At 43.4% G+C, this 22181-nt stretch overlaps 1 protein-coding gene across 6 annotated transcripts in view; it reads right to left on the bottom strand.

Moving 5' to 3' along the window:
• Window positions 1–22181, bottom strand: part of PKNOX2 (PBX/knotted 1 homeobox 2) — a 655223-nt gene that overhangs the window by 367776 nt on the left and 265266 nt on the right. For all 6 annotated transcript variants that reach the window (XM_039496651.1, XM_039496659.1, XM_039496654.1 and 3 more), the window contains one exon: window positions 14333–14437. The gene's annotated coding sequence lies outside the window, so the exon portion shown is untranslated. The remainder of the gene's footprint in view (window positions 1–14332; window positions 14438–22181) is intronic.

Below are 22181 nucleotides of genomic sequence, written 5' to 3'. Positions count from 1 at the left end.
AGGTTAGTACAAACTAAAGTTACATTCTAGAAGGATTCTAATATTTGATTGTAACACTTTAAATAATGAATGACAAAGCACAATATGATAATAAAAGTAATAATGATAATTACTCCAGCCGGGACAGATTAGGCATTTTAGAACTCACTACTCAAAGAATTAAATTTAAGCATAAGAGAGAAATAAAATTATGAAATGCATAGATCAGTCAAAAAATAAAATAACAGCACTTTGAAATAATAAAATTACAGAGAATATATGCAAAAAGAACAGGAGTACTTGTGGCACCTTAGAGACTAACAAATTTATTGTAGCATAAGCTTTCCTGGGCTTCATCGTGAAGTGAGCTGTAGCCCACGAAAGCTTATGCTACAATAAATTTGTTAGTCTCTAAGGTGCCACAAGTATTCCTACTCTTTTTGCGGATACAGACTAACACAGATACTACTCTGAAACCAGAGAATATATATGCATTGCAGGCAGGGCCGGCTCCAGGCATCAGCTTAGCAAGCAGGTGCTTGGGGCGGCCACTCCAGAGCGGGGCGGCGTGTTCAGGTATTCGGCGGCAATTCGGCAGAGGGTCCCTCACTCCCGCTCGGAGCGAAGGACCTCCTTCTGAATTGCCGCAAATCGCGATTGCGATCGTGGATTTTTTTTTAGCTGCTTGAGGTGGCAAAACCCTGGAGCCAGCCCTGATTGCAGGAAGTACCAAGAAGTAACAACAACAATAATGCAAGTATGTGGTGAGTGTGAAAGAGACAGTGTGTGTGTGTGTGTGTGTGTGTGAGAGAGAGAGAGTGTGTGTGCACGTATATGCGAGAGAGACAGTGTGTGTGTGCCTGTGTGAGAGAGAGGCAGAGACAGAGTGTGTGTGCTGGGGGAGTGTACGGGAGACAGAGCACTGCCCCTTTACGCAGAGCAGCCCTCACCAGCCCCTACTTCTCCCCCCCCCCCTGCACAGCAAACAGGAGGCTCCTGGGAACAGCTGGCCAATGGGGCTCCAAGGAAGGGGGCAGGAGCAGTGGGGCTGCAGATGGCAACAGAGCAGCGGGGGGAGGGGCATTCCTGATCTAGAGGCACCCCGCTTCTAACAGCACCCCGGGCTTTCACCCAGTTCGCCCATATCAAAGGCAAACCGCAAAGCAGTAAATGACTACACAAGCATTAGATATTACTCTGTAGGGAATCAGCCATGCAGCTAGATAAGCTAATGAATCTTTTTAATCTCTAGTTTCTATGATACTGTATATTCATGGCTTGAATGCCATACAATGTCATGATTTATGTCATTACTATTTTTGCTGTGCCAAATCTTTTCAACTCCATATAAATTTTCCACTCATTGATATTTGCTATAAATTGCAAATGTTACCTTCTTGCGAAAGCTCCACAAGAAAGACAAAAATTATATATTAAAATGAAAGATATCTGGGAAAAGCCTTCTCCTTTCTTGGGTGAAAGTGAAGGAGCAGATTGATGGCACATTTTGGTGCTTCCACTTAGTAAAATAATTAGCAAGGTTTATCTTTATATTTTAATTGTGAAATACAAATACTTACAACAGAATGTGTAATTGCTGACCTTTGTAACCTGCATTTTCTTCTCTGCATGTGTCACAAAGTGAGGATGGGAGGATGAAAAGACGATGAAGTATATAAGACAAATGTTTGTAGAAATCTGAGAATTTAACTCATATAACTGTTTTGCCTTTCTGATCAACATACGTTTAACAGCATTGCCCCAACCAACTGTACTTAACAAAGTTGACAACTTTGAAAAAGGAAGTTCCTGTAAGTCTATTTTTGCCTCCACTGACAGACAACTTTTAGGAATTCATCACTAATGTGGGCTAGCCAACTTATTTAATCAATAAGATATTTCAGGTAATTTGCTAGATTTCTTTTTACAGCAAAAGTTGGGTGTCCTGTGGACTATAAAACTTCAGGTTAAGAAGCTGAGCTGCCCACTCTCACAATATCATGAGATGCACAATTACCACTCGCTTCATCCCTGTTTGCAGTGGGTTAATGGCTAATATCATCACAACAAAACAATATAGCTTCTTCAGTGCCCAAGGAAAATCAGTGATGCAAAATAATGGGCCAGTATATATGCCACATGGCTGAAGATCTGAATATACAAAACAATGAATTACAGCTCACTTTATTAATCTCCTAAAATAGCTGGGTTCACTTTCCCTCTCTGAGTAACAATATGCTTACAGACAAACTTTGCTAGTTGTAACACCAGCTATTCAAACAATATGTAGTAGTTGATAATACATAGTGATTCTACTACTAAGCCTCATGTCACAGGGTAACTGGCTCTTTTGAGGGGGAATGGGTCCTACCACACCTGTGCCAAAATTAGTCAGCTGCTTCCCAGCCTACAGAGGCAAGGGATTGGACACCTGGGCCTTATAAGAGGGTTGAGGGAATGGGCAGGATCCTGTGGAAGGTCCCCTGAGTCTGGGTCTACAGGGGAACTGGTACTTCAGGGGAACCAGCCTAGGGCTAGCACTCTACCCCAGAATGGAGAAATATACTCTCAAAGGGAGCCTAGAAAGGGGCTGGAAATAGGGCCCATAGAATAGGTTGAAGAGAAGCCCCAAAGAGCAGAAGAACCTTTTTTGGATGTTGGGCTTTTTAATTTGGACTTCTTGTTTTGGAACTTAGCCAGGGATTAATACATCTCTCTAGAACTGACTGGTGTGTGTGTTGAGCCAAGGAGATCCACCTCGGGGAGGGAAACTGAGGCAGGGAGTGTTAGAAGGTAGCCATGCCCTACAACACCTCAGTTTCAGGCATTTATGACTTATGTTCTAAGGATTTGTATTGGGCTGGAGCTTGTCAGTGTTTTAGACTGAATTGGAGCCCTTTTTAAACAATGGGGAATGGATGAGCTGGACATTTATCGACAGCACAGTGCATTGCTGCACACTTCAGGGATTTGCAGTTGGGGCCAAAGCTCTGGATCTGGCCATGGTTTAGAGTGGCCATGGTTTAGAGTGCTGTGGAGACAAGCTGGCCATGGTTTAGAGTCTGTGGAGACAGCAAAGTTGGCCTCTGATGAAAGGAAGCAGCTACTGATAACTAAGCAATGAGACAGATCTAATTCCTCGTGAAGGGCTGAGGAGCACATTGCAGCCAGTTCTCCGAGTGGTACAGACAGGCCTTGAGTGGCAGATTCACCTTGAGAGCTCAGTGCACAGGGGGAAAATTATTCAAACATCTCAGTAAATCTAATTGGCCATGTTCCAACCTGTTTAAATTGGCCTCTTGCAAACAACCCTCCAAGTGGTTTTTTTATTCAGATAAAAGTGCTGAGAAAAACAAATACTGGCCCAGTAATTGACACCTGTTTCAAACAGACATAGCAGGGTGACCACAGAAACAAAGGGCCAGAAATGAGAGAGAGGTTCGACTTTGAAAAGTGACTCTCTGAGAATGGCAACGTCTCACTTTACAGATGTGCTCCTGGTATGGATACAGCATCAGATCTACTGATCTGCAGGGATAATATTAATTGCTATTGCTTCTCACTCCAGTTTAGCGAACACAACAAAGAGGAAATGAGCTGGATTCTATTTGTTATTGCGTATCAATATGTAAACATTTCTACCAAGTTTCAATACAATGTTGATCAATTACAACTGTGCAAACCACTCAAGTGTATAGGCATGCAAAAGTGTCACAGAGAATAATTTGATGAAATCCCGTAACAGCTAGGACTATGTAAAGCTCCTGTCCAGAGCCCAGGTGCAGATTAAATTAAATAGACCATACAAGATCTGGGCACATCCCAGCCAGCTAGGACCATATGTGCACATGTTACATGCAATTACTCTGTGTGAATGTGGTGACAAAGAAGTCATTTTAAATGTGACCCTAGCCTATAGGATTACAATAGACTATGATGTCTACCAGTTACATTTTAGGAAACACCTCACTGGAGTGCCCCAGCCCCGCCCCAAAATGGGGGGGGATTAAAATGTCCTAAAATTCTCTGATCCTGCCAACCCTATTCCGCTTAACTCAAAAAAATGTTCCCACCTGCTCCCTAACGGAGTCAAAGACCTAATAATTGACAGAACCTTCCTTGCTTTATTACAGTTCTAGCAATCCAATCAGGAAACAGAGACAAGGCCTGACTGATATAGTTAGTCTAGGATTAAACTTTCTGATAGGGCTGTCAATTAATTGCAGTTAACTCACATGATTAACTGAAAAAAATTGTCTTGCTCAGGAGTGTGAAAAAATACCCCCCTGAGCACTGCAAATTTCAGCACTGTAAAGTGCCAGTGTAGCCAGTGCACCAGCGCTGGGAGCCACGCCGGAGGTGGGTTTTTTAGAGTGCTGGGAGAGCTCTCTCCCAGAGCTATGCTGCGACTATACAAGCCACATTAAAGCGTTGCCATGGCAGCACTTTAACATTGCCAGTGAAGACATGCCCTCAGATGATGAAAATGAACATGCATCAGTCTGCACTGCTTTGGATTGTTATCAAGCAGAACCCATCATCCACATGGAAGCATGGCCTCTGGAATGGTGGTTGAAGCATGAAGGGACATATGAATCTTTAGCGCATCTAGCACGTAAATATCTTGCAACGTCAGCTGCAACAGTGCCATGTGAATGCCTGTTCTCACTTTCAGGTGACATTGTAAACAGGAAGCAGGCAGAATTATCTCCTGCAAATTGTAACCAACCTTGTTTGTCTGAGTGATTGGCTGACCAAGAAGTAGGACTGAGTGGACTTGTAGACTCTAAAGTTTTATATTGTTTTATTTTTGAATGCGGGTTTTTTTGTATATAAATCTACATTTGTAAGTTCAACTTTCATGATAAAGAGATTGCACTACAGTACTTGTATGAGATGAACTGAAAAATAAGATTTTTTTGTTTTTTACAGAACAAATATTTGTAATAAAAATAAATATAAAGTGAGCACTGTACACTTTGTATTCTGTGCTGTAATTAAAATTAATATATTTCACAATGTAGTAAACATCCCAAAATATTTAAAATCAATGGTATTCTATTGTTGTTTAACAGCATGAATAATCACGCTATTAATTGCAATTTTTTTAATTGCGCTATTAATCGCGATTGCTTTTTTTAATCACCTGACAGCCCCAGTTTCTGATTGACTTCTTTTTTGCTTCTGTACATTTCTCCCAGTGTCTGTGTGAGTTAACACCAATGGGCCATATTCTGCGTTCAGTAACACAAATGCAACCTCAGACTTCAATTGGATTATAAACTCATAGACTTTAAGGTCAGAAGGGACCATTATGATCATCTAGTCTGACCTCCTGCACAATGCAGGCCACAGAATCTCACCCACCCACTCCTGTAACAAACCCCTAACCTATGTCTGAGTTATTGAAGTCCTCAAATTGTGGTTTGAAGACCTCAAGCTGCAGAGAATCCTCCAGCAAGTGACCTGTGCCCCATGCTGCAGAGGAAGGTGAAAAACCTCCAGGGCCTTTGCCAATCTGCCCTGGAGGAAAATTCCTTCCCGACCCTAAATATGGAAATCAGTTAAACCCTGAGCATGTGGGCAAGACTCACCAGCCAGCACCCAGGAGAGAATTCTCTGTAGTAACTCAGATCCCATCCCATCTAACATCCCATCACAGACCTCTGGGCATACTTACCTGCTGATAATCAAAGATCAGATGCCAAATTAATTGCCAAAATTAGGCTATCCCATCATACCATCCCCTCCATAAACTTATCAAGCTTAGTCTTAAAGCCAGATATGTCTTTTGCCCCCACTACTCCCCTTGGAAGGCTGTTCCAGAACTTCACTCTTCTAATGGTTAGAAACCTTCGTCTAATTTCAAGTCTAAACTTCCTAGGGTAGGTCCATACTTACCGCGCGGGTCGACGCGGAGAGTTCGACTTCTCGGAGTTCGAACTATCGCGTCTAATCAAGATGTGATCATTCGAACTCCCCACGCGCTCCGGTCGACTCCGGAACTCCACCACCGCGAACGGTGGTGGCGGAGTCAACCTTGGAGCCGCGGACTTCAATCCCGTGGCGTCAGGACGGGTAAGTCAGTCGAACTAAGGTAGTTCAACTTCAGCTACGCTATTCACGTAGCTGAAGTCGCGTACCTTAGTTCGATCCCCCCACCCCCTGTAGTGTAGACCAGGCCCTAGTGTCCAGTTTATATCCATTTGTTCTTGTGTCCACATTGGTACTAAGCTTAAATAATTCCTCTCCCTCCCTAATATTTATCCCTCTGATATATTTATAAAGAGCAATCATATCCCCCCTCAACCTTCTTTTGGTTAGGCTAAACAAGCCAAGCTCTTTGAGTCTCCTTTCATAAGACAGCTTTTCCATTCCTCGGATCATCTTAGTAGCCCTTCTCTGTACCTGTTCCAGTTTGAATTCATCCTTCTTAAACATGTGAGACCAGAACTGCACAGAGTATTCCAGATGAGGTCTCACCAGTGCCTTGTATAACGGTACTAACACCTCCTTATCTTTGCTGGAAATACCTCGCCTGATGCATCCTAAAACCGCATTAGCTTTTTTAACGGCCATATCACATTGGCGGCTCATAGTCATCCTGTGATCAACCAATACTCCGAGGTCCTTCTCCTCCTCTGTTACTTCCAACTGATGTGTCCCCAATTTAGAACTAAAATTCTTGTTATTACTCCCTAAATGCATGACTCTGCACTTTTCACTATTAAATTTCATCCTATTACTATTACTCCAGTTTACAAGGTCATCCAGATCTTCCTGTATGATATCCCGGTCCTTCTCTGTGTTAGCAATACCTCCCAGCTTTGTGTCATCCGGAAACTTTATTAGCACATTCCCACTTTTTGTGCCAAGGTCAGTAATAAAAAGATTAAATAAGATTGGTCCTAAAACCGATCCCTGAGGAACTCCACTAGTAACCTCATTCCAGCCTGACAGTTCACTTTTCAATACGACCCGTTGTAGTCTCCCCTTTAACCAGTTCCTTATCCACCTTTCAATTATCATATTGATCCCCATCTTTTCCAATTTAACTAATAATTCCCCATGTGGAATCGTGTCAAATGCCTTACTGAAATCGAGGTAAATTAGATCTACTGCCTTTCCTTTGTCTAACAAATCTGTTACCTTCTCAAAGAAGGAGATCAGGTTGGTTTGGCACGATCTACCTTCTGTTAAACCATGTTGTATTTTGTCCCAATTACCATTGACCTCAATGTCCTTAACTACTTTCTCCTTCAAAATTTTTTCCTTACATGCTACAGATGTCAAACTAACAGGCCTAAAGTTACTCAGATTACCTTTTTTCCCTTTCTTAAAAATAGGAACTATGTTAGCAATTCTCCAATTGTACGGTACAACCCCTGAATTTACTGATTCATTAAAAATTCTTGCTAATGGGCTTGCAATTTCATGTGCCAGTTCCTTTAATATTCTTGGATGAAGATTATCTGGGCCCTCTGATTTCGTCCCATTAAGCTGTTTGAGTTTGGCTTCTACCTCGGATGTGATAATATCTACCTCCATATCCTCATTCGCATTTGTCATCCATCCATTATCCCTAAGCTCCTCATTAGCCTCATTAAAGACTGAGGCAAAGTATTTGTTTAGATATTGGGCCATGCCTACATTATCCTTAACCTCCATTCCATCCTCAGTGTTTAGTGGTCCCACTTCTTCTTTCTTTGTTTTCTTCTTATTTATATGGCTATAGAACCTTTTACTATTGGTTTTAATTCCCTTTGCAAGGTCCAACTCTACATGGCTTTTGGCCTTTCTCACTTTATCCCTACATGTTCTGACCTCAATAAGGTAGCTTTCCTTGCTAATCCCTCCCATCTTCCACTCCTTGTAGGCTTTCTGCTTTTTCTTAATCACCTCTCTAAGATGCTTGCTCATCCAGCTTGGTCTACAACTCCTGCCTATGATTTTTTCCCCCTTTCTTGGGATGCAGGCTTCTGATAGTTTCTGCAACTTTGACTTGAAGTAATTCGAGGCCTCCTCCGCCTTTAGATCCACAAGTTCTTCAGTCCAATCCACTTCCCTAACTAATTTCCTTAATTCTTTAAATTTAGCCTTTTTGAAATAAAAAACCCTAGTCCCAGATCTATTTTTGTTTATCCTTCCATCTAGTTTGAACTGAATTAGCTCATGAGCACTCAAACCAAGGTTGTTCCCTACTATGAGGTCCTCACTACTCACCAAAACCAAATCTAAAATGGCATCCCCTTTTGTTGGTTCTTCAACTACTTGGTGAAGAAATCCATCAGCTATCGCATCCAGGAAAATCTGAGCCCTATTATTATTACTAGATGACCTCCTGAGGTCCCTTCCAACCCTGAGATTCTATGATTCTATGATACTAGCACTTGTCCTCCAGTTTATATCTGGGAAGTTAAAGTCTCCCATGATCACACAATTCCCATTAGTGTTTATTTCATTAAAAACATTAAAGAGGTCTCTATCCATATCCAAATCAGATCCCAGTGGTCTGTAGTGCTACCCCAAGCACTATCTCAGGAGAGGCTCTAGTAGCTTTCTTTCCCAGTGTGATTTGTGGCCAGACAGACTCTGTCTTACCCATTCCATCACTTCTTATTTCTTTACAGTTAACCTCATCACTGATATACAATGCTACTCCACCACCTTTGCCTTTATTTCTGTCTTTCCTAAACAGCACATAGCCTTCAATACCTGTACTCCAGTCATGACTACTATTCCACCATGTTTCTGTTATCCCTATAATATCCGGTTTCACTTCCTACACCAGTAGCACTAGTTCCTCATGGGGTTAATTGAGAACAGCATACTTTGTACTTTGCATATGCCTTCTTCAGCATATGTTTGCTTGGGGGGTGTGTGTGCAGGAATAAGGTCTAGAAGACCTGCATGTTACCAGTTTGTTTAATATATTAAACACTAATCATCTGCTTAGAATTGGTAACTAGCAAGTGAGCAGTAATAGAGCTTTGCAATATTCTGCTGACATGTTTGAAGATTAAGGCTACTCCTTTAAAGATGCATCTGTTGTAATACAGAACCTAGTAGGAGGCAAACAAATCTCCTTTGGAGTTGGTTCTTTCTCCATTTCCAAGCACTTCCCCCGGCCACTATAGAGGTTACACCAGGCACTCCTGTCAGCAAAGTTTTTGATTTACTCCCTCTTTGAGCACTTCTGAGAGCTCTGTGCCCTGCACTACTTCTTGGTTTTAGTTGCTTCATTTAAAACAGCTTGATTTTCCTTGTAAAATGCAAAAATCCCAAACAAAAGGTGTTTTTAAAAATGGAAGATGCAGTGAGACTTCCAAAAATGTCATGCACATCTTTAGCACATGGGCTGCCTGGTCCAGATAATTAAAGATATTTAGGTACCTAACTCCCATGAGAATTAGGTGCTTAAATACCTTTGAGGATCTAGGCCTCTGTGCCTACAGGACCTAGGCACTGAACTAGCTGATTACAGCATCACTGATTTGCTATTAAATTAACATTCACACAATAAATTGTAACAGAAGCTGTTTAGTCAACTGCTCCCATTTCAAACCCCCTCTATTTGCATGTTTACAGGGAAGTTAGAAGTCTGAATCAGCAGCCATATTTACAGCTTTTTACATCCTATCAGAAAAAAACCTACCAATTTTAAGAGCCAAATTATATCACTACTATACAAACCTTCAACTAATCAGGGAGTCACAAATAATTTGGAAAGCCTGTAATTATATTTTATGTTCACTATATTTTCTTTTTCATTTTCTCCAAAAAATAAACCATAAAATGTGTGTGTAGGGGATACAGATTTGACCTATACTCACAATAGCAAGGGAATTCCAAGCAAAGAATTTGTGAATTGCCAGGTCCTGAGAAAGGTGCATGAAATTGTGCACAAGCCATGCAGCTCTCCCGACGGCGAGCACAATGACACAATTAGTGGTGGAACATCAACTCGGACATTCAGCCTAAACCCTGAATTGCTTGGCTGTTTGGTTTCAGGCAGGGTCCCAATTTCATTTCACTAGTTTTCTGGAGTTCAAGAAAACATAATTTCCTAGTTCACCTCTGCTCTAAAAAGTGTATCTTCTCCTCACTCTCACCCCGTGTTTTCTAAACACAGCACTGGATTAAACACACAAATGTTCAAGCCTCTGGGTTTCTAAAATGAGCTGAAATGTTTCTAACTAATCTGCAGTTTTCAGTGACATTGTGAAGATTCTTTCTTTGCTGAGAACCTTCTGATCTAGCAGCTCCATCACTGGAACAAAAGGAAAATGTCTGGCTGTTGCTAAGCGTGCTGTGCTGGAGCCATCACTCACTGCCACTGAGGAGGGAAGTATCTGATGGTGGCTATTGGGCTAATCATATTTGCATTTTAAATCATTGTAATTTTTTCTCCAGTTTCTGCTAGGAGTTCTCATCAGAAGGCCTTATTCAACAAAGTTCTTAGGCATGTGCCAAACTTTAAGCATATGAGGCAGCCCCAATGACTTCAGGCAAGTGCTTAAAGTTAGCCACATGCCCTGATCCCCTGCTGTCTCAGGGTCCTGGTTTCTCTCTTGGTGAGTCTTAGGTAATTCCCTAGGGCTAGATTGTGAACACCCACAGAGGGGAACAGGGCATGCAAGAGTCACAAGTTGTGCACCTGCTGGCCCCCACTCCAGAGCAGGTGGGTGGGGAGTGATGGGGAATGGGTGGAGTCTTGGCTCCATCCCTTACAGTGTGCTGGCCAATACCATGGAGCTGGTGCAGGAGGGCTCATAATTGGCTGCAGATCTAGGTCATTGCTACCACCCAAGTGGGGAGGGAATTGTGCCTCAGAGCCTCTCTAGGGTACAGGACTTCCAGGGGCTACTCTAGGGCAGTGCAGCATACAATCTCTGCCCCCATTATTCAGGGCACTGTCCAAAGGAACAATCAAATCCTTGGGCCAGATGGGACTAAGGAAGAAAGACATCATCCCGAGAAATCTAGCCAGCAGGGTCAACCGGAACATTGTAGCCAATCTCCTATGAATGGAACTGGAAAAGAATCTTCAAGTATGGGGGGTTCCTCTCTGGGGATTAGCCCTGTCTCCTGAGTCATTTAGTTCTAACAAAGAAGGGGTTAATTGACTACCTGACATAATTTTATAAACACAAAGTACAATACACATGATGTCACCTTTCCTTAGGTTAAAATCATGAATTTGTAGATAAAAATAGAAACTGTCACTTACATCTTACCAAAGAGCCAGATTTGATTACAATTGACCTACACCATTGTGAAACCTGGCATAGCACGGTACACAAAATGTCATTGCCCTTAGTCCTGACATCGTTTGGTGGAGGCTATGATTCATAGCTACCAAGGCCACAAGGGACCATTGTGATCTTCTAGTCTGACCTCCTGCACAAAACAGGCCAGAGAACTGCCCCAAAAATAATTCCAACAGCACATCTGGAAGGCCTAACCTCTGATTAGGTCTCATAGAGAGGGGCCTGCAGAATATAATCCTCTCATAACTTTATGTGGTTTATTAGAAGAAATTTTTAAAACATTACTGAGGCAAGGAGGTTCTGTTAAAAAAGAGGGATACAGAAGCCTTTGGACTTTGCTCTGGATCAAGGTAAGTTCTATATTTGATTAAAAGAACAGAAAAGGTTTTTCTCCCAAGATGCTCAGACCCTAATATTTCCTAGTTAACAAGAGAAAGGCCAGAGAGATGGCAGAGGTTCATGTTTTAAGAAAAAAAAATATGCACAGTTTGGAGCTACAGCAGTTTTGTTTCTTCTGTCTAACTGTGGGGTTATATTAAGACAAAGGTTTTATAGGTAGTATCAGGCCCATCCCTAGCTATTTTGGTGCCCTATGCAGCCCCCCCTGCGGGGGGCTATGTGGAGCCCCAGGCCTCCGTGTGTGGGGGGGACTGGCTTGGAGGACAGGGGGAACCGCCCCTCAGCATGAGCAGGCGGAGCGGGTTGGGGCCAGGTCACTCCACTTCCTGCTGCCCGGTGAGTCCAGGGCAGGCCTGACTCCACACTCATGGGGCAGCGGGAAGTGGAGCGACCCAGCCCCAGCCCGCTCTGCTCTGCTCCCCTGCCCTGTGTACTTTGCGTATGGGTAGGGATGGCCCTGGGTAGTATGACACTGCACCCCATATTCTTCACAGTGATATTATTATGATATGATTATGGCATAATTATGATGCATTTTGTACTAGACAAGTCATGTAAAGTGTCATTGGAAAAGTTATGATTTGCTGAATATGATGATCCTATTTGTATGCATGTATCATTTTGACTCTAGCCTTTCAAGTACAACAATGAAGAAGCCAGACAGTGCTGATAGCCCATCAGCAAAGACAATGAACCCTGGAAGAACTTAACCTTCCTGTGAACGTTCCAGACAGCCTGACTCAGCAAGGTATGCAAGGGCATATGACCAGGCCACATGACTCTGGACTCCTTTTTTGGGATGTCTGTATTTTTCACAAACTAGTCTGGGAACCAAGTTTTGAAACAAAGGGTTCCCACCATATGCTAAAGCTATATAAGGCCAGGAGTGTCATCATCTGTTGTTCTTCACTCCCCACACAAGAAAACTCCTGGAAACACTTAAGGAACAACAGACTGAACCGGGGGCAGTGCTGGACCCAGGCTAAAGGGATTTCTAGCCTGTGTATGAAAAACTTTGGGATTCTGAACTGCAAAGCAAGTGCAGTTTCCACCTTATGAATCTGCAGCCTGCTTGTACCATCACTCAGGTGAAAAACTACTAATAGGCAGCAGGTTTAAAACAAATAAAAGGAAGTTCTTCTTCACGCAGCGCACAGTCAACTTGTGGAACTCCTTACCTGAGGAGGTTGTGAAGGCTAGGACTATAACAATGTTTAAAAGGGTAGACAGATACTGGGCTAGATGGACCTTTGGTCTGACCCGGTACGGCCTTTCTTATGTTCTTATGTTCTTATGTAATGCATATTCAATCTAGTATGTTAAGCTTAGTTTGCGTTTTTCTTTATTTGCTAGGTATCTGCTTTGATCTGTTTGCTATCCCTTATAATCACTGAAATCTATCTTTTGTTGTTAATAAACTTGTTTTATGTTTTAATTAAAACTCAGTGTGCCTTTAAGTGAAGTGTCGGGGGAAAAATCTCAGCTTGGTTTAACACAGGCTTGTTGCATTTCCTCTCCACATTGAGGGGGAGGCGAACTGGATAATACATTCACACTGGTTGAGGTTTGGATCAGAGCAGGACAGTACAGCCGTGGGGTCCTAGCTGGGAAGCGGGTGGTTATTTTGGCTGTAGCCTATTGTTGGTTTATGCATTGGCTGGTCAGACAGCATGTAACTGCAGCTGAGTGTGCCCTTGCCTGTGTGAATGCTGGAGGAAGTGTAGGACCAGGAGCGGGTCTGCAGCTTGTCACAGCAGCACAGTGTGAGAGGGAGCCCAGACTGGTGGGTTAGAGGGCTCAGTGGTACCCCAGTCCCAGGTGCACCCCAGGGGGAAGCCATCACAGGTCGCACTCAGGATGAAGCAAGTAACTTTCAGATAACTTTGTGGTTTCTTCAGTGCCTCCAGAGCATCCTGAGTTGGACACCAGTTTGAACCCTGTTCCTGCAAACACTCACATGGGCAACTTTCTGCATGGGGGAAGTCCCTTTGGAGTGGTTACGAGTCCAGGGCCTTAGACTGCACAGAGAATTCTGATAGCACTGATTTCAGACACATTTCATTTGATTGTTTTCTGTATTCTTAGGGTTTGTGTTTTTTAACAACTGGCAATTTTTGACTCAGATCACACCCTATTGCTCTTGTAAATTTGGCAGTAATAAAGGGTATTCTTTGGGTCATTTTCTTTTTAATCTTTTTTAGTTTTTAAAATACAGTTGACCTTTTGGAGAAAGGTCTGATTTAAAAGCTTATAAACAAAAATTTTAAAAAACTGGCATATTTTCCATAGGTAGCAGTAATAGTTGTGCTTATGGCATCCTTTCAGGCTCCAGCCATTAGAAGCTGAGACAAAAGTTTGGATTTTTTCCCAAAACACACACTTAGTGTACTTGTTTTAAACAAACACCAGGAACCAAGCACTCATGAGAAACCCTGTTATAATATGATGGATTAACACTATTTTGCTAAGTCAATATCTGGCTGCCGGGGTTATTTTATTACAATGATATTAAAAAATATGATAACTATATTGCCAGTGTCCCTATTAAAACTTCAGTAAGATCACTCCTGGTCTATTCCATGTGTAAAGCACCTGCTTTGTTAATTTATTTGTGCCACTTATTGAAATGATTCTGATTTGTTTTGTTCATTTGCTTGAAGCTATAGGAGTATGATGGGTCTTACTGTTTGGAGTGCGCTCTTGGAGCTGCCAGTCCTTTGAACCTCTCCCCTTTGCTCTTCCTCTGCCAGTAAAACAAAACCTCCTTCTTTCAGTCAGAGCCAAAGCACCTGAAAAGGGAAAGATAAACTATCAACTGGAGAAAGAGCATTTCCCCCATCAGAAATTCATTTCTATACAAGTGAAAGCAGCAGGGACAAAAACAAATCTGCAGCTCCCGCCAACAGATCTACTCTTCATAAGCATCATTGAGATCTTTTATGATCCAGACTAACAGCAGGAACAGAAAACATTTGGAAAACCAGGAAAATATTGCTCTCTGCCATGGTATGTTTCCAGTCTATAAAAAAGCAGTCAAATAAAGGGACAATGTCAGACCAAATCTGGCCTCGAATTTAGGAATATTTTTTAAAAATTCTAGTGGAAACAGTTTAACACCCCCCTCCCAAACAAACAAAACCATAAATAGTTCCCTGCAGTGTTTGGAACACAAATGTTGGAGTGCTGTGGTAGAGCATGAAATACCCTTCGTGAAACCGGCCAATTACTAGGAACAAAAATGAAACTGCTCATCATGTTTCATGGCCCAAGCCAAGAGAAATATGGAAAATAATACACAGCACGAAGAGTAACTCCTAAATGAGATTTAAAAAATTCTTTGTTGTATTATTCTGTGATGTTATTAGCCCAATCGCTAAACATACCTAAAGATAAATAAAAGCCTCCAACTTCACTTCTTTAAAATCAGCTGAGTGAATTTTTCCAGGGGGACTAGCTGGGAGAATGCCTTCAGCAATATCCCCAGGACCACCCTTCTCTTCACTCTCTCCCCCTTGGGTTATAGATGCGTGGGGACAGATTTTCAGGTACTTGAAGGCTGCTATCAAATCCCCCCTCACTCTTCTCTTCTGCAGACTAAATAAGACCAGTTCCCTCAGCCTCTCCTCATAAAGCATGTGCCCAGCCTCCTAATCCTTTTCATTACCTTCCACTGGACTCTCTCCAATTTGTCCACATCCTTTCTGTAGTGGGGGGCCCACAACTGGATGCAATACTCGAGATGTGGTCTCACCAGTGCTGAATAGAGGGAAATAATCACTTCCCTCGATCTGCTGGCAATGCTCCTACTAATGCATCCCAATATGCCGTTGGTCTTCTTGGCAACACGGGCATGTCTGTTACAGCTGTCCCCCTGCTGGATTCCTTTCCCCCCACCCCTCCTTTCTGTTTGTGCTAAGTGGCTGCCCCCCTCCCCCGGCCCTTGAACTGACCAAAGTCACAGCCTGGCCCTGCTCATGGGGATGGCTTGTGCAGACTGACTGGAGCCATTGCTCTGCTCAGGAAGGGATGCTTCTTGCTCCTTTGTCTAGCTTCTTTGTTCAGACCCGGCTCGGTGTAGGGTGCTCTGCCCAGGAATGCAAGACCTAATGTGGCCAAATAGCTGAGTGTATGAGTCATACCTGTGGCTCAAAAACTTGCCCAGGCATGTTCTGTGCTCACCTGCAGCCTTCTCTCCTCCCCTGTAACAAGGGGAACCAATCAAAGTTACTGGCGGGAAACTGCCTGAGTTTGCCTTTAAAACCAGACATTTTCTGATCAGACCCCCGAAGAGGTTCCTGCATTGCCACCTGGTCTGATCAGCTAGGGGTCTTTGGGGGCCCCTCTTCCCGCTCTCGTTTGTTTTTGAGCATACCCCCGTTTTTAAACTCCCCTCCCACTAACAATGAATTTTGCCTGGAGATCTCCTGATTATTGTAAGCGAATCGAGTCCTCTTTCCATCCTCTGATGCTACTGCTGTTCCTGCCTCTGTGCTTGCTGCTGTCCTGGGGATTGGTGGTAACTCCCTCTTGCAAACTCCCCCTGTCCTAGCTGCTAGCCTTGTTTCCCCAGCAGACAGACCCAAGTTAACTCCATGGTCTGTGTTCTGTAACTGATCTGCTTCTAGCTCCGCAGCGCCTTTGCTGCTAGAAATAAACCTGTGCCACTGCTAAGCTGTGCCTCCCTGGATTCTATCCTGGGAAGCCTAATTGCAGTCGTCCCACTGCTGCAGCCACCACCTTAAACTCGCCCCCCCACCTTGGAGCTGTATCCTGGGCACACACCACTCTGCCCTCTGGAACTACCCCTAGTATAAGGTGCACCCATTAGGTTAGGTTTAGCCTTTAGTCTAGATAAATTGTAATTTCATTTTGCATAGCTATGGTTAAGTTAGGTTTAGAAAATTGTTTGCATTGTACTCTGTAAGTTAGGCTTAGAGAATTGTTGTATTGTGTTTTGTTACTTGCTAATTTGTGTAGTCTTGGTTAAGTTAGATCATAGATAAAGACCTTGCTGTGTTCTGTATAATTGTGTTTCCCCCGTTCTCCCTGTGCCCCCCCCCCGGGCTTCCCCAGTCACTTGCTGCTTAAACTTGCAGCCTGTCTGCTCTCTGCAGCTCCCTGAGTTTAAATCTCCCTCCGCAGTGCCTCTGCCTTTGGTCTCCGCTTCACCACGTGCTTCTCTTCCCCTATCTCTCTCTCTCTCTCTTTTTTAATCCCTTTCCCCACGGGTTCACCCTGCTCCTACTGCTGCCAAACCTCAATTGTATTACTAAAATCTAGCATAAAACCCCATTGGTTACCCTTTTTCTTTCTGACACACCTCACATTTTACATTTACACCACTGTAATGCATTTTTACCTAGAGTTGTTGGTTATTTAACACATTTTACCCTTAACTGTTAGTTGGTTATATGCTTCTGTGACACACCCTTTACACAGAAATTGTTAGCTACCTGTTACATTTATACTTCAGTGTTAATTGGTTACCAACTGTATTGTACCCCACTGTATTGTACCCCACTATTAAAACCCCCTATACTATTTACTAAAAGAAACCCCTCCCCAATTGTCTACCTTAACAAACCCCATACCCCTCACTATTGAATTTTCCCTGTTTTTGCATTTTTCTTAATAAAGCTTATTTTGCACCCCACCTGTGCAGTAGTTGTCCCCCAGGATCCCCTACCTGCTGGCAGGGTCAGGGCACACTGCTGACTCATATCCAGCTTCTCGTCCACTGTAATCCCCAGGTCCTTTTCTGCAGATCTGCCACCTAGCCAGTAGGTGATGCATTTGAACTCTCACCAGTAGGTATTACACCCCTGGAGTATCACCATTAGGTGATATTGCTGGCTTGTGGCACCCAGCCAACCCCTGACAGGAGGGCACTCACCTAGGAGGTAGGAGAGCCAGGCTCCAGTCCCTCTGCTCTAATGGCTCCTTACTTAGCCAAAGTGGAACAGCTTCAACAGGAGAAGCTGAGGGAGGCCTCCCACTTCAGAATATTCCATTGCCCAGTGGTAAGAGGATTCACCTGACAGGTGGTAGATCCTCAGTCAAACCCTTGCTCATCAGCAGGTGGCTTGAACTGGCAGTTGCCCACATCCTGCCTGAATAGCACGACCACCTAATAGTTATGATGTAAGAGTCCAGGACAAGGCAGCAGCTGAGCAGGGCTTTAGTGAATACTAGTGGTACCTAAAGTAGCAGATAGGCACTGTGACAAAATCTACTGATGTGTTCACACCCTACACACCATTGTAATAATGTTTTTGTATGGTATCATTTGAAAACTCATAATTTTCTGGTTCGTATTGTCCTGATTAAAATATGTGCAGCAATATTGTATGTGAAGTTACAGTAGAACCTCAGAGTTATGAACACCTTGGAAATGGAGGATGTTTGTAACTCTGAAATGTTGGTAAATCTGAACAAAACATTATGGTTGTCCTTTCATAGAATCATAAAAAATAAGGGTTGGAAGGGACCTCAGGAGGTCATGTAGGAGCAGGACCAACTTGAGACCATTACTCCCTGTTTTGTCATCTGCTACCACTGAGAACAGCCGAGCTCCGTCCTCTTTGGAACCCCACTTCAGGTAGCTGAAAGCTGCTATCAAATCCCCCCTCATTCTTCTCTTCTGCAGACTAAATAATCCCAGTTCCCTCAGCCTCTCCTCATAAGTCATGTGTTCCAGCCCCCTAAGCATTTTGTTGCCCTCTGCTGGACTCTTTCCAATTTTTCCACATCCTTCTTGTAGTGTGGGGCCCAAAACTGGACACGGTACTCCAGATAAGGCCTCACCAATGCTGAATAGAGGGGAATGATCATGTCCCTCGATCTGCTGGCAATGCTCCTACTAATACAGCCCAAAATGCCATTAGCCTTCTTGGCAACACTGTTGCCTTCTTGGCACACTGTTGACTCATATCCAGCTTCTTGTCCACTGTAACCCCTAGGTCCTTTTCTGCAGAACTGCTGCCTAGCCACTCAGTCCCTAGTCTGTATCAGTGCATGGGATTCTTCCATCCTAAGAGCAGGACTCTGAACTTGTCCTTGTTGAACTTCATCAGATTCCTTTTGGCCCAATCCTCTAATTTGTCTAGGTCCCTCTGTATCCTATCCCTACCCTCCAGTGTATCTACCACTCCTCCCAGTTTAGTGCTATCTGCAAACTTGCTGAGGGTGCAATCCATGCCATCCTCCAGATCATTAATGAAGATATTGAACAAAACTGGCCCCAGGACCGACCCTTGGGGCACCCTGCTTGATACCAGCTGCCAACTAGACATGGAACCATTGATAACTACCCGTTGACCCTGATGATCTAGCCAGCTTTCAATCCACCTTATAGTCCATTCATCCAATCTATACTTTAACTTTCAAAAGTTTACAACTGAACATTGACTTAATACAGCTTTGAGACTTTACTATGCAGAAGAAAAAGGCTATTTTTAACCATCTTAATTTAAATGAAACAAGCATAGAAACAGTTTTCTTACCTTGTCAAATCTGTTTTTTAATCTTTCCCTTTATTTTTAGCATTTTTCATTTAACACAGCACTGTGCTGTATTTCCTTTTGTTTATCTCTGCTGCTGCCTGGTTATGTACTTCTGGTTCCAAATGAGGTGTGTGGTTTACCAGTCACTGTGTTCGTAAAACTATAAAAATGAGGGACAAGCACTCCAAGAAATCCCTCTCCCCCTTCCCATTGCATTCACTGCACCTGTAGAGCTAAAGGAAGCAGCCATTGGACTCTGGGAGAGTTCAGTCTCAGTGCTGAAAGGATGTGATGAGAAAACTTTGCTTTGAATCTAATGTAGTTTGTTAAAATTAGGTACCAGTAAGTGGTTTATCTTTATTTTTCTTGTAACCGTTTCTGACTTTTATGCCTCGTTACTTGGACTCACTTAAAACCTTTGTTGTTAATAAACTTGTTTTACTGTTTGATCTAATTCAGTGTGTTCAAGTTGAAGTGGCTGGATAACTCCATTTGGGGTAACAAGTTGTGTGCATATTATTCCCTTAAAGGAACAATAGACTCAATATATTTGTATAATCCAGGAGAGGGCTGAGCAGTACAGGCCATCATTTCTGGGGGAAAGTTTGAGACTGGGAGTGTGTTGGACTCTTTAAAGCTGGCGAGAACTAATGTGTGGCTGACTGGCTGGCTGCAGCACACAGACGTGGCTGAGATGACTTACACGCTGGAGGCTGTTTGTGAGCAGTCCAGGTTGGAGGATACAGCAGCAAGGCATTGTAAATAGCATCCCAGGGCAGGGGTGACACAGTTCATTGGTCTGGATTTCACCCTGGTATGTCACAAGTGCCTAATTCCTTTGTGAATCTAGCCCTGGAGCACTTTCTGGAAGAGATGCTTTAGCCAGACACAAGACATTGGGCTCAGTACAGGGTGAAAGTTAATGGCCCGTGATATACAGAAGGTCAGACTAGCATATCTAATGCTCCCTTTTGGCTCTACACTCTGTAAATCTCTATGGCACGTTGGCTTTTTAGCACAGCAGCCAGTCTCTTGCAAGCTTCCCTCAGAACACAGCAGCCACATCCATGGATGGTTGGAGCAGGACCAAGAAGTGATGGGTGAGGATGCACCCTGAAGTAAATATACTGCTGTGGCCACTGACACTGCCAATACCACCCATATCCTCCCACTATTTGGCCATTTTGCCCCCGATTATTAGGACTCCAGGCCACCGGGTGTATTACAAAATGGGTTCTAGTGAAATCCTGGGCCACAGGGGGCAACAAAGCAGGTTGGTCATGCAATGCTCTAAGCATCCTCAGCTCATCTGTATTGTTTCGATGCCTGACATTTCTATGGCAACCTATGCAAATGGAGAGCTAATGGCTCCAGGCCATGGATGAAGAAAAACTGCACAAAAGAATCTATAATTAGAGGGGGAAAGTGGGGAAATGTCTCAGCCCTAAACAACCCTACCCTCATTACAGCTGTGAGTTCCACAGACACTGCTGCCAAAAGGGGAAGAACTAGTCGCAAGGGGAGAAGTGGAGAGGTGCAGTGGTACTGACTCTGTAGCAGACAAGTCTTTTCGCTCCTCACTTTCATGCTTGGCAGATATAAGCAATTTCCGTTCTAATTTCTGCTCTGCTGTATTGCACATTTTCAGCTGCTTCAGGAAGCTTCACCCATTGGTGAAAAGGCAAAAACAGTTGTTTGCAGGAGGGACCACTGTGACTATCTCGTCTGACCTACTGCTTAACACAGGTCAGAGACCTGCATTCAGTGATTCCTGCAGTGGAGCGAATTATTCCTCACTGCCCTGAAAAGATACTGTTGAGACCAACACTTGTTGCTGAAGAAGAGCAGGTCTTTTAGAAAGAGACTTCCACACTGCGTAGTAACTACAGCGGGGGAAGCAGATGAAAAATATTTCCACAAAATTTCACATAAGAATATTTTTCAAGTTCCTAAACTTTCATGTGTCTGTGACATTCAATAAAATGGCTCTTTTCACATCAAAAACATGTACAATTCCAGTTTTCTTCATTCAGATTTCAAAATGTGCTCACTCTCACTGCTATAATTTACACTGTTCTGGTCACCACTTTACTAAATTATGATAAAACTTATGTAAAGTATCATTGGAAAAGTCATAATCTGTTGACCATCATTGTCCTATTGAAAAGTACATGTCAGCATTGTACACGAGGTTATGAGAGTTTGCTGCGGGGCGGGGCGGGGTGGGGTTGTTGTTCACGAGCATAGCAGCGTAGCAGACAGCCTGGCTGGAGAGTTAAAGGTGGCACAGCGGTTCCACGGTCCAGATTGCACCCCAGGGGATGTCACACTTAGCCAGACTGGGGCACATTTTCTCTACAAAAAAATCACAAAACCTAACAAGCATTTAGGTAAAATGGGCCCATTTTCAAAAATTTTTGCTTTGATTGTGAATATTTGTTATCCCTTTAATAAATATGTCTGTATACAACCTGTGCTGTAATAACCTTTACAATACATTTATTCTGTTCTCATGTTTATTATTTTAATTTATTTTATTTGGTGATCTGGATTCTATCCCTGGATAGCTCACCAGGGAAAATAAGTCTAATAGTCACTTTAGATCTCCTCTAGACTCACTCACCCACCCAGCCACCCACACAAACACACACACACCAAGGTTTGTTCAGGAGAGGAAATGCAAAGGCCCTGCAGGTCAGCACTGCAGGGTGTGACTGCTGTGAATGCAGGGAACAATCTGATACAGCCAAATCTACACTATAAACGTACATTGGTAAGCACGTGGCTCAGGAGTGTGAGAAATCCACACCCCTGAGCGATGCAGTTATACCAACCTAGCCTACCAACCATTCCCAGCCCTGGCATAGACAGTGCTAGATCGATGGGGGAGCTTCTCCCGTCAACATAGCTACCGCCTCTCGCAGAGGTGGATTACTAGGCCAACGGGCGAAGCTCTCCCATCAGCGTAGTACCATCTTCGCTAAAGTGCTGCAGCTGAGCTGCCTCAGCTTTTTCATCGTAGATCTGCCCA

This window comes from Mauremys reevesii, linkage group 12, assembly GCF_016161935.1.
Source record: "Mauremys reevesii isolate NIE-2019 linkage group 12, ASM1616193v1, whole genome shotgun sequence".
Classification (NCBI taxonomy): Eukaryota; Metazoa; Chordata; order Testudines; family Geoemydidae; genus Mauremys; species Mauremys reevesii.
This window is presented reverse-complemented; position numbering and strand designations above follow the sequence as displayed.